The sequence below is a fragment of the Oryctolagus cuniculus genome, chromosome X (genome assembly GCF_964237555.1).
Source record: "Oryctolagus cuniculus chromosome X, mOryCun1.1, whole genome shotgun sequence".
Classification (NCBI taxonomy): Eukaryota; Metazoa; Chordata; class Mammalia; order Lagomorpha; family Leporidae; genus Oryctolagus; species Oryctolagus cuniculus.
Window position 1 is genome coordinate 46,932,686 of NC_091453.1, and position 11,197 is coordinate 46,943,882.

General features: G+C 42.6%; 1 pseudogene; it reads right to left on the reverse strand.

The window, feature by feature from the left end:
- Nucleotides 1-6,395: 6,395 nt before the first annotated feature.
- LOC108178688 (calmodulin-like) lies at nt 6,396-9,723 on the reverse strand (annotated as a pseudogene).
- Between the last annotated feature and the right edge of the window lie 1,474 nt (nt 9,724-11,197).

Genomic DNA, 11,197 nt, shown 5'->3' on the forward strand with positions numbered 1-11,197 from the left:
ATCAATTGTGAACTGAAATTGATCACTTGGAATAGTGAGATGGCATTGGTACATGCCACCTTGATGGGATTGAATTGGAATCCCCTGGTATGTTTCTAACTCTACCATTTGGGGCAAGTCAGCTTGAGCATGTCCCAAATTGTACATCTCTTCCCTCTCTTATTCCCACTCTTATGAGAGTATTTCAGGCATGGAAAGCCAAGACACTCTGGCAAAAGATCTCTGTGAGTGAGATCCCAGTGGAAAGAACAGGTCTTCAAAGAAGGAGGTACATTTCTCTGAAGGGAGGAGAGAACCTCCACTTTGACTATGACCTTGTCTAAACAAGATAAGAATCAGAGAACTCAGAGGGCTTCCATAGCCTTGGAAACTCATGACTGGAGCATAGGGAGATTACTGATGCCATAGACAGGAGTGTCAATTGGTAAAGTCAACAACAGGAGTCACTGTGCACTTACTCCTCATGTAGGATCTCTGTCCTTAATGTGCTGTGCATTGAGATTTAATGCTATAATGAGTACTCAAACAATATATTTCACTTTGTGTTTCTATGGGGGTGCAAACTGTTGAAATCTTTACTTAATGCATACTAAACTGATCCTCTGTAAAAAAAAAAAAAAGAAATTATCAACTCCCAACTTGACTCTCACTGGGATTAAACATGACAATAGGTCTGATCTGATTTCATCATCATTTTAAAAAAATCATCTATTCCTTACTTAATGTATACTAAGCTGATCTTCTGTATATTAAGATAATCGAAAATGAATCTTGATGTGAATGGAAGGGGAGAGGGAGTGGGAAAGGGGAGGGTTGTGGGTGGGAGGGACGGTATGGGGGGGAAGCCATTGTAATCCATAAATCGTACTTTGGAAATTTATATTCATTAAATAAAAGTTAAAAAAAAAAAGAAAGCTAAAGTGTAAGAGTTACTTCAAGTCCTGGGATTTTTTTTTTAACTTCAGTTGGGTTCTAGCATAGTTCATCTTTTCTCTCATCCTTAATCATCTTCCCTTACTCTTGTCCCAGATGGTTTTTACAAACTCACTCCTCTCAGTCAAGCACCAAATACTATTCTCAAATTTCTAGCAGACGGTTTCACCTCTGTTTTTTTTTTTTTTTCTTTTTGACAGGCAGAGATAGACAGTGAGAGAGAGAGAGAGAGAGAGAGAAAGAAAGGTCTTCCGTTTCCATTGGTTCACCCCCCAAGTGGCCGTTATGGCCGGCGCACTGCGCCGATCCGAAGCCAGGAGCCAGGTGCTTCCTCCTGGTCTCCCATGCAGGTGCAGGGCCCAAGCACTTGAGCCATCCTCCACTGCACTCCCGGGCCACAGCAGAGACTGGAAGAGGAGCAACTCGGATAGAATCCGGCGCCCCAACCAGGACTAGAACCCGGGATGCTGGCGCCACAGGAGGAGGATTAGCCTAGTTAGCCGCTGCACCAGCCTCACCTTTGTTTTTACTCAGAATGTAAAAGAGTACTAGGTTTGAAACATCTAAACAACTTCTGAGCTCTCCACTTACAAACTCACCCTTGTCTCTTTTTGCAGAGCTTCTTCCTGTCCCAGAATAAATATTTGTGTTCATTCCTTCTGTCTGCTCTACTTTGCTTTATCTCATACTGTCATAGTGTCTCTTCCTCTGCCTTCTTCCCCTAAGATTTGCCTTTCCATTCCAAGCCAAGAGTCTGGAAAAGGTTTTCCATGGCCATTGATTCTATAACCTCACCTCTTCAGCTTCATTTCTAAGTTCACTATATTATGTTCTTCAAAAGGTTACTCCTCAAGGTTACTCATTACTTGCTATGAAACCAATGGATTCTTCCTATCTTCTTAGTTGAATTCTCTTAAAACACCCAAAATTGATTCCATTCCTGCTTGACTCTGACTTTCATGGAACACCTGTCTCCAGTTTCACTCCTTTCCCTATAACATTTTTATAAATTCTTCTTCTCTACTTGTCTCTCAAATGGAGTTTTCCAGATTCTCTCTATCAGCTTATGTGGCAGAGACCTTAATTATTATCTCACTGAATAATTTCCACATGCAAAACAGCACCTTTAGCATATAAAGTACTCAATAAATCTTTACATATTGTATACTGAATAATATGTCTGTTGAAGAAATGAATTAACAAATGATTGAATGGGTGGGTCTAAGGTGTGGAATGCTCACCTTTCAACTGATCCTTCTGGAATGATCTGCTAAGCTTTAAGTGGGCCACCATGCAAAAGACAATGGCCAAAAACCAAAAATTGAAGCCTACATACAATGTAATCATAACTAACACTTGATCCGTGCTTGATCAATTCTATATTTCAGGCTCTGTGTTAAATGTTCTACATCTGATATCCCATTCAATAATCATAATGACTCTATGAGGTAAATAATATCACTCCTATTTTACAGATGAGAATGTTTAGGCACAGAAATGGTAGGTAACTTGTTCATGGTAACTCGCCACAACCACAAATGGCAATTGGCCCAGAATTCTCAAGAATAGTTTCTGTCTAAATTTATCACTGGTACACTCACAAGTACAATCCTTTCTTTGCTTCCCAATCAGAAGCTCTTCCATCTTCCCTAGAGAGCCATTCTAAGCCTCCACATTTATCCTAAAATGTGTACTCTGGCACCAAATTCTCTGTCAAGAAAACGGAGCTGTGTTTTCCTCAAAAAGAAAAGAGATGTGGTTAGGCATTTAGTCCCATTTCCACCTCTTCCCTTTTTACCTATTTCTTTCTCTACCCATACTAGCCTTTTCTCTTGGAGGAAAAGAGGAGAGAATAAACCACTTCCCCTTCTCTGTCTGCTATGGACCAAAGTCCAACAATTATCACCACTCTGTTTGGCATGATTGTTTTCTGTCCCTCTAGTGCTCAGCCCCTCCATGTACAAACATATTCAAATACCTCGCACTGCAAAATAAAACCAAACAGACTTCTATCCTGACTCCTCCCAAACTAACAGTCTCATCCCCTTTTCTCAGCCAAATTTCTAGCCGGAGTAGTCTCCACTCACCACTCCCATGTTTTAACTTTCCATTTGTTCCAAATCTATTATAATCTGACTTCGAGCCCTATGCACTTTCCTTGAGGCCATAAGGAAAGTTTTTACTGCAAATTATAGGGAACATTTCCACTTACTTCCTTACTTTTCTGTAGGCTTTTCCAATGTTGGGGACCCTTTTCTTTATCTGTAGCATTTTCTGATGATGGTGACTCCTTTTTTCTTGTGTTGGAAAAAGAAAACCCAGTCTCATGGTTTCCTTCTGTTTCTCTAACCCCTGCAGATTGTGGCACTGGATATTTTTGTCTTACTCTGAATATCTGGTTGAGTCGAGGCCCTCATGGCACTTTATACGCATGAACTCATTTATTCCATGAGACACCCAATTGAAGTGCATTATTATTTATCATCTACACGGGAGCAACTGAGAATCAGAGAATTTGACTGAATCGTCTAACAACACACAGGAAGTACAAGCTCAATCCGTAATGAAAGCCAAAATCTGAATCTAACCATACCACATCACATTGTTTTTCTTCCCTGAGTAAGGCCATGTAGTAAAGTGATTTTGGATTCTGAATTGGGATCTTAGATCATGGGCAAGTAACTTTACCTCTTTGAACCTCAGCACCCTCAACTGTAAAAGGGAAAGAAGCAAGGTTTCTAGAAGGATGAAAGAGGAATGTTTGTAGATTCTTTAACCCAGTTCTAGACAGAGGAACTCAATAATTGAGATCTGGTAGGATTGTGGGGATAATGATGACTATAGTAACTTTTTCGCCACCTGCTATGCTATAAATGTTTGTTTTCTCCAAAATTCATATGTTGAAATCTAATACCAAATGGGAGGGTATTTGAAGATGATCCCTGGGTGAGGTAAACAGGTAATGAGAGCAAAGGCCTCATGACATTGGTACTCTTATAAGAAAATTCACACACATACAGATCTTTCACCCCTTGCAGCATGTGAGGACACACAAGAAGGTGGCCATCTATAAGAAACAGGCTCTCAACAGACATCACATCTGTGGGCACCTTGATTTTGGACTTTGCAGTCTCCAGAACAGTAGAAACTAAATTTCTGCTGTTTGTACGCCACCCAATTTATGGTATTTTGCTATAGCAGCCCAAACTGAAACACTCTCCCCAACTAATTTTTCAACCCTTAGTGTAACTTTAACTTATCAGTCTACTTCCTTGTTACTATTTCCTGGTTTTGCCTGCCTCAGACCTCCTCTGAGAGGAAAGTAGCCAAACCCCTGTGTTTTTTCTACACACTATCTCATCAGGCCCAATTGAGAAGCTCAGCACACACTGACCAGAAAGCTCTGCAGTTCTTGCTCTTACACATTTATCTGTAATACTATCACCTTAAAATAACGTGGGGCCTAGGCCTTTAGAGTTCTGTACATGTGCATCTCTTTCAATTTTCAAATAACAAGAAGGTTGTGTTACTATTTATTATGCCAATTCATTACTTGAAAAGGGCAGAATTGCCATTTGTCAGATGTAGTCACTCTGGTAAGCAATTTAGATGTTATTTCACTAACCCTCCCAGAGCTCTTCCATGATTGGCTCCAGTTAAAAAAAAATGAAAACAATGAACATATAAAACATTAAGTGGGAGTGAGATCAGCAAGATGGTGGAATAGGACTTGCCAGCACTCAGGCCTTTGCAGAAACATTAATTTGAAAAACTATCCAAGCATTAAAATACCTTTACAAGAGCCAAGAAATACAAGCGAGAGATTACAGCACCAGTTTGTAGCACAGAAATAAGGTCGGGCACATCAAAGAGTGTAGGAAAGGAAGTTTCACATTAATTACAACAGCCCTTTCCTAAGCTTGGGTGGCACAGTGTGGGGAAAGACATCCTCTATGTGGAAGAAGGAGAATGAAATGACCATAGGCACGTCCCAGTGAAAGTGGGGTCCTGCCAGCCCCATGACGCCAGGCTGAGATCTCAGGCCCACTCCAATGCCAGGACAGCCCCTATGGCCCCAAGTTAGCTCCCATCACTCCAGGCTTCAGAACCATCCCAGAGTCAGGTCAGCACTCAAAGACTCAGAATCCAAGCTCGTCCCTGTGGTCCCTTATTCCTAATACTAAGGGACCAAGCCTTCTTCATTAGATCTCAGTGCCAAGCCAACCCCATGACCACAGTGTCTGGGACTGCTACCACACAGATCAAGGTTCCAGGATGGACCCCACAGCTCCAGGACACAGTCCTGCCTCATAGCCCCAGCCTTCAAGCCTACCCTATTACCAGGCCAGCCCCAAGGACCCATGGACCCAGGCTCCAAGTCATTCACTACAGATCTGGTCTCCAGGAAAGCTCCTTTAGACTCAGGCACTAGATCTTCCCAATGGGCCCACGTTCTAGTCCCATCCTTGTAAACCTAATTGATAGGACCACCAGAGTGGGGCCTGGCACAGAAAGACAAACACTTCCTGATCTCACCTATATGTTGAATCTAGAAAAGTTGAACTCACAGAAGCAGAGAAAGAGGCTGGTGGTTGCCAGGGGCTAAGTAAGAGTAAGCAGATTGTGGGGAGCAACTCGGACTGGACTAAGTTACTGGAATTAAGACTTATTCTATGCATCTGCTCTCCCACAATATGGCGCTGGGAGAGGAGAAAGCAGCTTCTACGCAGCTGCCTCTTGCCAACTTGAGTGCTGACCTCCAGGAGCTGATCCTGCTCCTGATTGGAGGAGAGCAGCGTACTCAGCGTATGGGCAGCCGAGTTGAGATTGGCGGAGGAGGACTATAAAGGAGGAGAGAGACAACATGCACCAGGAACATCTAAGGGGAACATCTAAGAGGAACACCTGTGCAGCCCCCGAGAGAGCCGGCTGGCGGTGTGCCGCTCCCCCGCGGAAGTGGGGAATGTGGCAGGGGGAACCGCCCTTCCACGGAGGTGGAAGGGACGGTAGCCAACCCGGGAAGAACCAGCAGCAAACCCGGGGAGGGCCGAGCAGACGAAAGAACAGCGCAGGGTCCTGTGTCGTTCCTCCACGAAGACGGGGAGCGACAGCAGATGAATGGAGATATGTAGGTCAAAAGGTACAAAGTTTCACTTATGTAAGATTAGTAAATTCTGAAGATTGATTGAACACCAGGGTGACTATAGTTAATAATAATGTATTTAATTCTTGAACATTGCTAAAAAGATAGCTCTTAAATGTTCTTACCACAAAATTATTATAAACATATGATGCTATTGGTATGCTAATTAGCTTGGTCTGATCATTTTGTAATATACATATACCAAGACATCTGGATTATACCATAAAGAGCACACAAATTTGTCAGTTATACGTTAATAAAGCTGATAAAATCAAGTAAAACCAAAACCATTAACTGACATCCAAGCATGCACAGTATGCTAAGCTGAGGTGTTGACATTTGAATATGAATTTGCTAAGGCAATCCCCAAAGCTCTTTTCACTGTACCATACTGCTTCTCCCCTACAAACAGCCTATAAAAGTTTGCAATTAACTGGGGATGCAAAAATAGTTTTAGAGACTTCTCTCTAAACTACTTTTAAGCCAAAGGCCATACAGCTCTGCAGCAGCATTTGTTCAAAAGTTTAGGATTTTTTTAGCTTGTGTCAATATTTAAAAACAAAACATGGATTTATTTATTTGAAAGGCTGAGTTACAGAATCAGAAGGAGAGACAGAGATCTTCCATCCACAGGTTAATTCCCCAAATGGCCACAACAGTCAGGCTGGGCCAGGCAGAAGCCAGAAGCCTGGCATTCCATTCTGGTCCCCCATGTGGTTGGCAGGGGCCCAAGCACTTGGGCCATCTTCTGCTGCTTCCCCAAGTGCATTAACACAGAGCGGGATCAGAAAAGGAACAGCAAGAACTTGAATCGGTACCCATATGGGATGCTGGCATTGCAGGCCGTAGCTTAAACCACTATACCACAACACCAGCCCCTCTCACTTCAATCTTTAAAAAAAGCTGAAACATGATTTGGCTGGCACAAAAAAAAGTAACAAAATAAATAATAGAAAAAAAAGGATAAAGATGTGGGAATTGATAACATTAGGAGATACATAATTACATATAAGATACATACTCAAGTAAGAGATTTACCTAGTGTCCAGAAGGCAGATAATAAAATTATTTTTTTAGTTTGTTAATGTTTATTATAGTAATAAAACATGCATTTTTAACATCACCATATCAATTTCTTGTTAAAAATGTTCCAGCATTTCCTACCAAAGCATGTCAAAAGTTATAAAAAAAATCTCTTTTAAACTAACAGATACTAATATTCTCATTCTGCTTAGTATTGATCGGATACTCATTGCACTAGCACTCCTCCCACTGTGTGTAGTCTGAGAAGACTCAGGAGGACTTGGTCACTTTCTGTCACTATCTGAGGAGCTCTCACAGGGTAGAAGAAATAGATGAGTTCTTGTGATTTAAGAGGGCAAAGTGAGGACCTGAGGATAGAAGGTACAAGCAGATAAATTTGTGTTCAGTAGTAGATAAGTAGATTATCTAAAAATAATCAAATTGAGGCTCAGAGAGGTGAAATGATTTAACCAATGCCATGTAGTTAATAGTGCCATCTCCTCAAGATCTTTTTTTAAATTGTAATTTTAATTGGAAAATAAATATACAACTTGGATCAGATCTGTGGCAAATTGAGCCATAAGCAGATTTTCTTTAAGTGGCTAAAAACAGTTTTAAAAGCAAGTAGCAAAAAATAAGATATTTCTGGTACAGGATCAGCAGTACAAAAAAAAATACTGCTTGGGCCGGTGCTGTGGCGTAGCAGGTAAAGCTGTCGCCTGCAGTGCTGGTATCCCATATGGACGCCAGTTCGAGTCCCAGCTGCTCCGCTTCTGATCCAGCTCTTTGCTATAGCCTGAGAAAGCAGTAGAAGATGGCACAAGTCCTTTGGCCCTTGCACCCATGTGGGAGACCAGAGGAAGCCCCTGGCTCCTGGCTTCGGATCAGCTAAGCTCTAGCCATTGTGGTCATTTGCGGAGTGAACCAGTGAATAGTGAATGGAAGATAATTCATTCTCCCTCTCCCTCTCCCTCTCTCCGTAACTCTGTCTTTCAAATAAATATTTTTTAAAAATTTAGTGTACAAGTACCTGCATAATACACTTGCTTTACAATAGTGCAACTGTTAAGTACGTATTGTTGATTCTCCATAGTCCACACAGTGTTCCAACTCCATACTTCAACAATAACATGCTGACAGTTCCTAAAGAAAAACTACTTTTTTAAAAAAAGCATAACCCAGATATTCCCTCACTTGACTAATGATATATATGTTTAGATGTGCAGAAGTATTTAGATATATCCAGAGTAAGCCATATGCAATATGTTACTTGATAAATTTCTAAAATAATGCTTGTGGGGAGCAACTGGGAGCAACTCGGACTAGACTAAGTTACTGGAATTAAGACTTATTCTATGCATCTGCTCTCCCACAATATGGCGCTGGGAGAGGAGGAAACAGCTTCTACACAGCTGCCTCCAGTTCAACCAATAAACTGTAGGACCTGCTCCTGATTGGAGGAGAGCAGCGTACTTGGCGTGTGGGTAGCAGAGTTGGGATTGGTGGAAGAGGACTATAAAGGAGGAGAGAGACAACATGCACCAGGAACATCTATCTGAAGGAACACCTGTGCAGCCCCCGAGAGAGCCGGCCGGCGGTGTGCTGCTCCCCCGCGGAAGTGGGGAAAGTGGCAGGGGGAACCGCCCTTCCACGGAGGTGGAAGGGTCGGTAGCCAACCCGGGAAGAACCAGCAGCAAACCCGGGGAGGGCCGAGCAGACAAAAAAAAAAACAGCGCAGGGTCCTGTGTCGTTCCTCCACAAAGAGGGGGAGCGACAAATGCTTCAAGACAATAACATTAAGATACAGGAAGAAGGGCCGGTGCCATGGCTCACTTGGCTAATCCTCCGCCTGTGGTGCTGGAATCCCTCCCATATGGGTGCCGGGTTCTAGTCCCGGTTGCTCCTCTTCCAGTCCAGCTCTCTGCTGTGGCCCAGGAAGGCAGTGGAGGATGGCCCAAGTGCTTGGGGACCTGCACCCGCGTGGGAGACCAGGAAGAAGTGCCTGGCTCCTGGCTTCGGATAGGTGTAGCTCCAGCCGTAGCGGCCATTTGGGGAGTGAACCAACAGAAGGAAGACCTTTCTCTCTGTCTCTCCCTCTCACTGTCTGTAACTCTACCTGTCAAATAAATAAATAACAAATCTTTAAAAAAAGATACAGGAAGAAAACATGAAAGAAAAAGGTCTTAACAACTATATATACATATTTTTGAGAGGACAGGGGAGCCTTTAACAGATAAGTTACAAACTAAGAAAAGGGAAATAAGTAATTTTGTACAAGAAATATAACACATTCTGTACCATGTCTTCACTGTTATGTCATCACTTTTACAAACTTCATAGTTTAATTGACTGTCACCATCAATATCTGCTTCCCTGATCATTTCGTCAACCTCGTCATCTGTTCACTTCTTTCCAAGGTTTGGCATCACATAGAGAGGCTCTCCATCACCATCCTTATCAAACACATGGAATCTTCTCTAATTCCTTCAACACAGCCTTTTAAGTATTCTTGCCATCATTGTCAGAGATGCAGGGAAGTCAATTGTGTTATCACCATCAGTATCTACTTATTTAGTCATGCCCTGTAACTCCGCTTCTGTAGGATTCTGCCCATGACACTTCATTATAGCTGCCGAATCCTTTGTTGTTACAGTACCATCATCATTCTTGTCTAATAGTGAAAAAAAGTTCCTTTGATTTCTACAATCTACTCTTCAGTCAGCTGCAAGCTTTACCTGGTTCCCGAGACTCAACCATCACAGCCATTCAGCTCGCTCACACTACTCAAACTCCCAACATTGAGATTGAAGCACAGCTTCCATTTTGACACCAAACCCCTTAATAACTTTAACTGCTATGAAGTCACTAACATGAGCCATGTGTTAAGCCAGGTATAGTTTGAAAATACTAGCAACCAGCAGCAACTGCTATTTATCAGGATTTAATATGGGACCAGCACTAAATTAAACTCTTTCTGTTAGTTAATTCATTTAATACAATCATATCATGAGATAGATACTATATCCGCACTTTATGAGTGAACTATTAAAACACAGAAAGTGACAGATCTATGGTGGCTATGCTAGAAAGCGCATATAAAAATTGACATAGAACCAGTTGTCTCTAACTTAAAAAGTCTTGCTCTTTCAGTTATAGAATCTTGGCTCCATCAATCAATAGTGAAATAGGATTAGGATATCATAGAAAGGACGTAGGCTTTTTTTTTTTTTGACAGGCAGAGTGGACAGTGAGAGAAAGAGACAGAGAGAAAGGTCTTCCTTTGCCCTTGGTTCACCCTCCAATGGCCGGCGGCGGCGCACTGCGCTGATCCGAAGGCAGGAGCCAGGTGCTTCTCCTGGTCTCCCATGGGGTGCAGGGCCCAAGCACTTGGGCCATCCTCCACTGCACTCCCTGGCCACAGCAGAGAGCTGGCCTGGAAGAGGGGCAACCGGGACAGAATCCGGCGCCCCGACCGGGACTAGAACCCGGTGTGCCGGCGCCACAAGGCAGAGGATTAGCCTAGTGAGCCGCGGCGCCGGCCAGGACATAGGCTTTTTTGAGAAAGAATCTTGAGTTCTCTACATATGTATGACTTTGGGCAAGTTTCTTTGTCTGAAATATGAATGGAACACTAAGCCTCTAGAGCTTTTGTGATAATCAAATGTGATTGTAAGTATTCAGCAACTGCGAATATCAATCTAACACCTTTCTACCTCATATCTTTTTACTGGAGTCAGTCCCTTCCTTTAGATCCCTTATGTGCTACTTGCTACCATTTAGATGAGCTGTTTGGTGAAGGTGGAGGGTAAGTAGGGATTAGTCACCTAACCACCTGGGTAGTTATTTCTCTACAACTGCTGATCCACAGGCTCCTTGTACCACTGCTGGAAATACTCAGTGACCATGCTACCTGAGTATGCTCTTCTAGAGCAAGCCTTACCTCCTGCCTTGCCATATTCCTTTGACCAAATACATTTACAAATGAAGGAGGTAAGTACATTGGATTTGATAGAGGATGGAAACGCTACAGTGCACTTTTACTGCACAATTTTCTAGTTTCCTCATACCGTACTAGAGGAGGAAGCCTTACCACTTAGG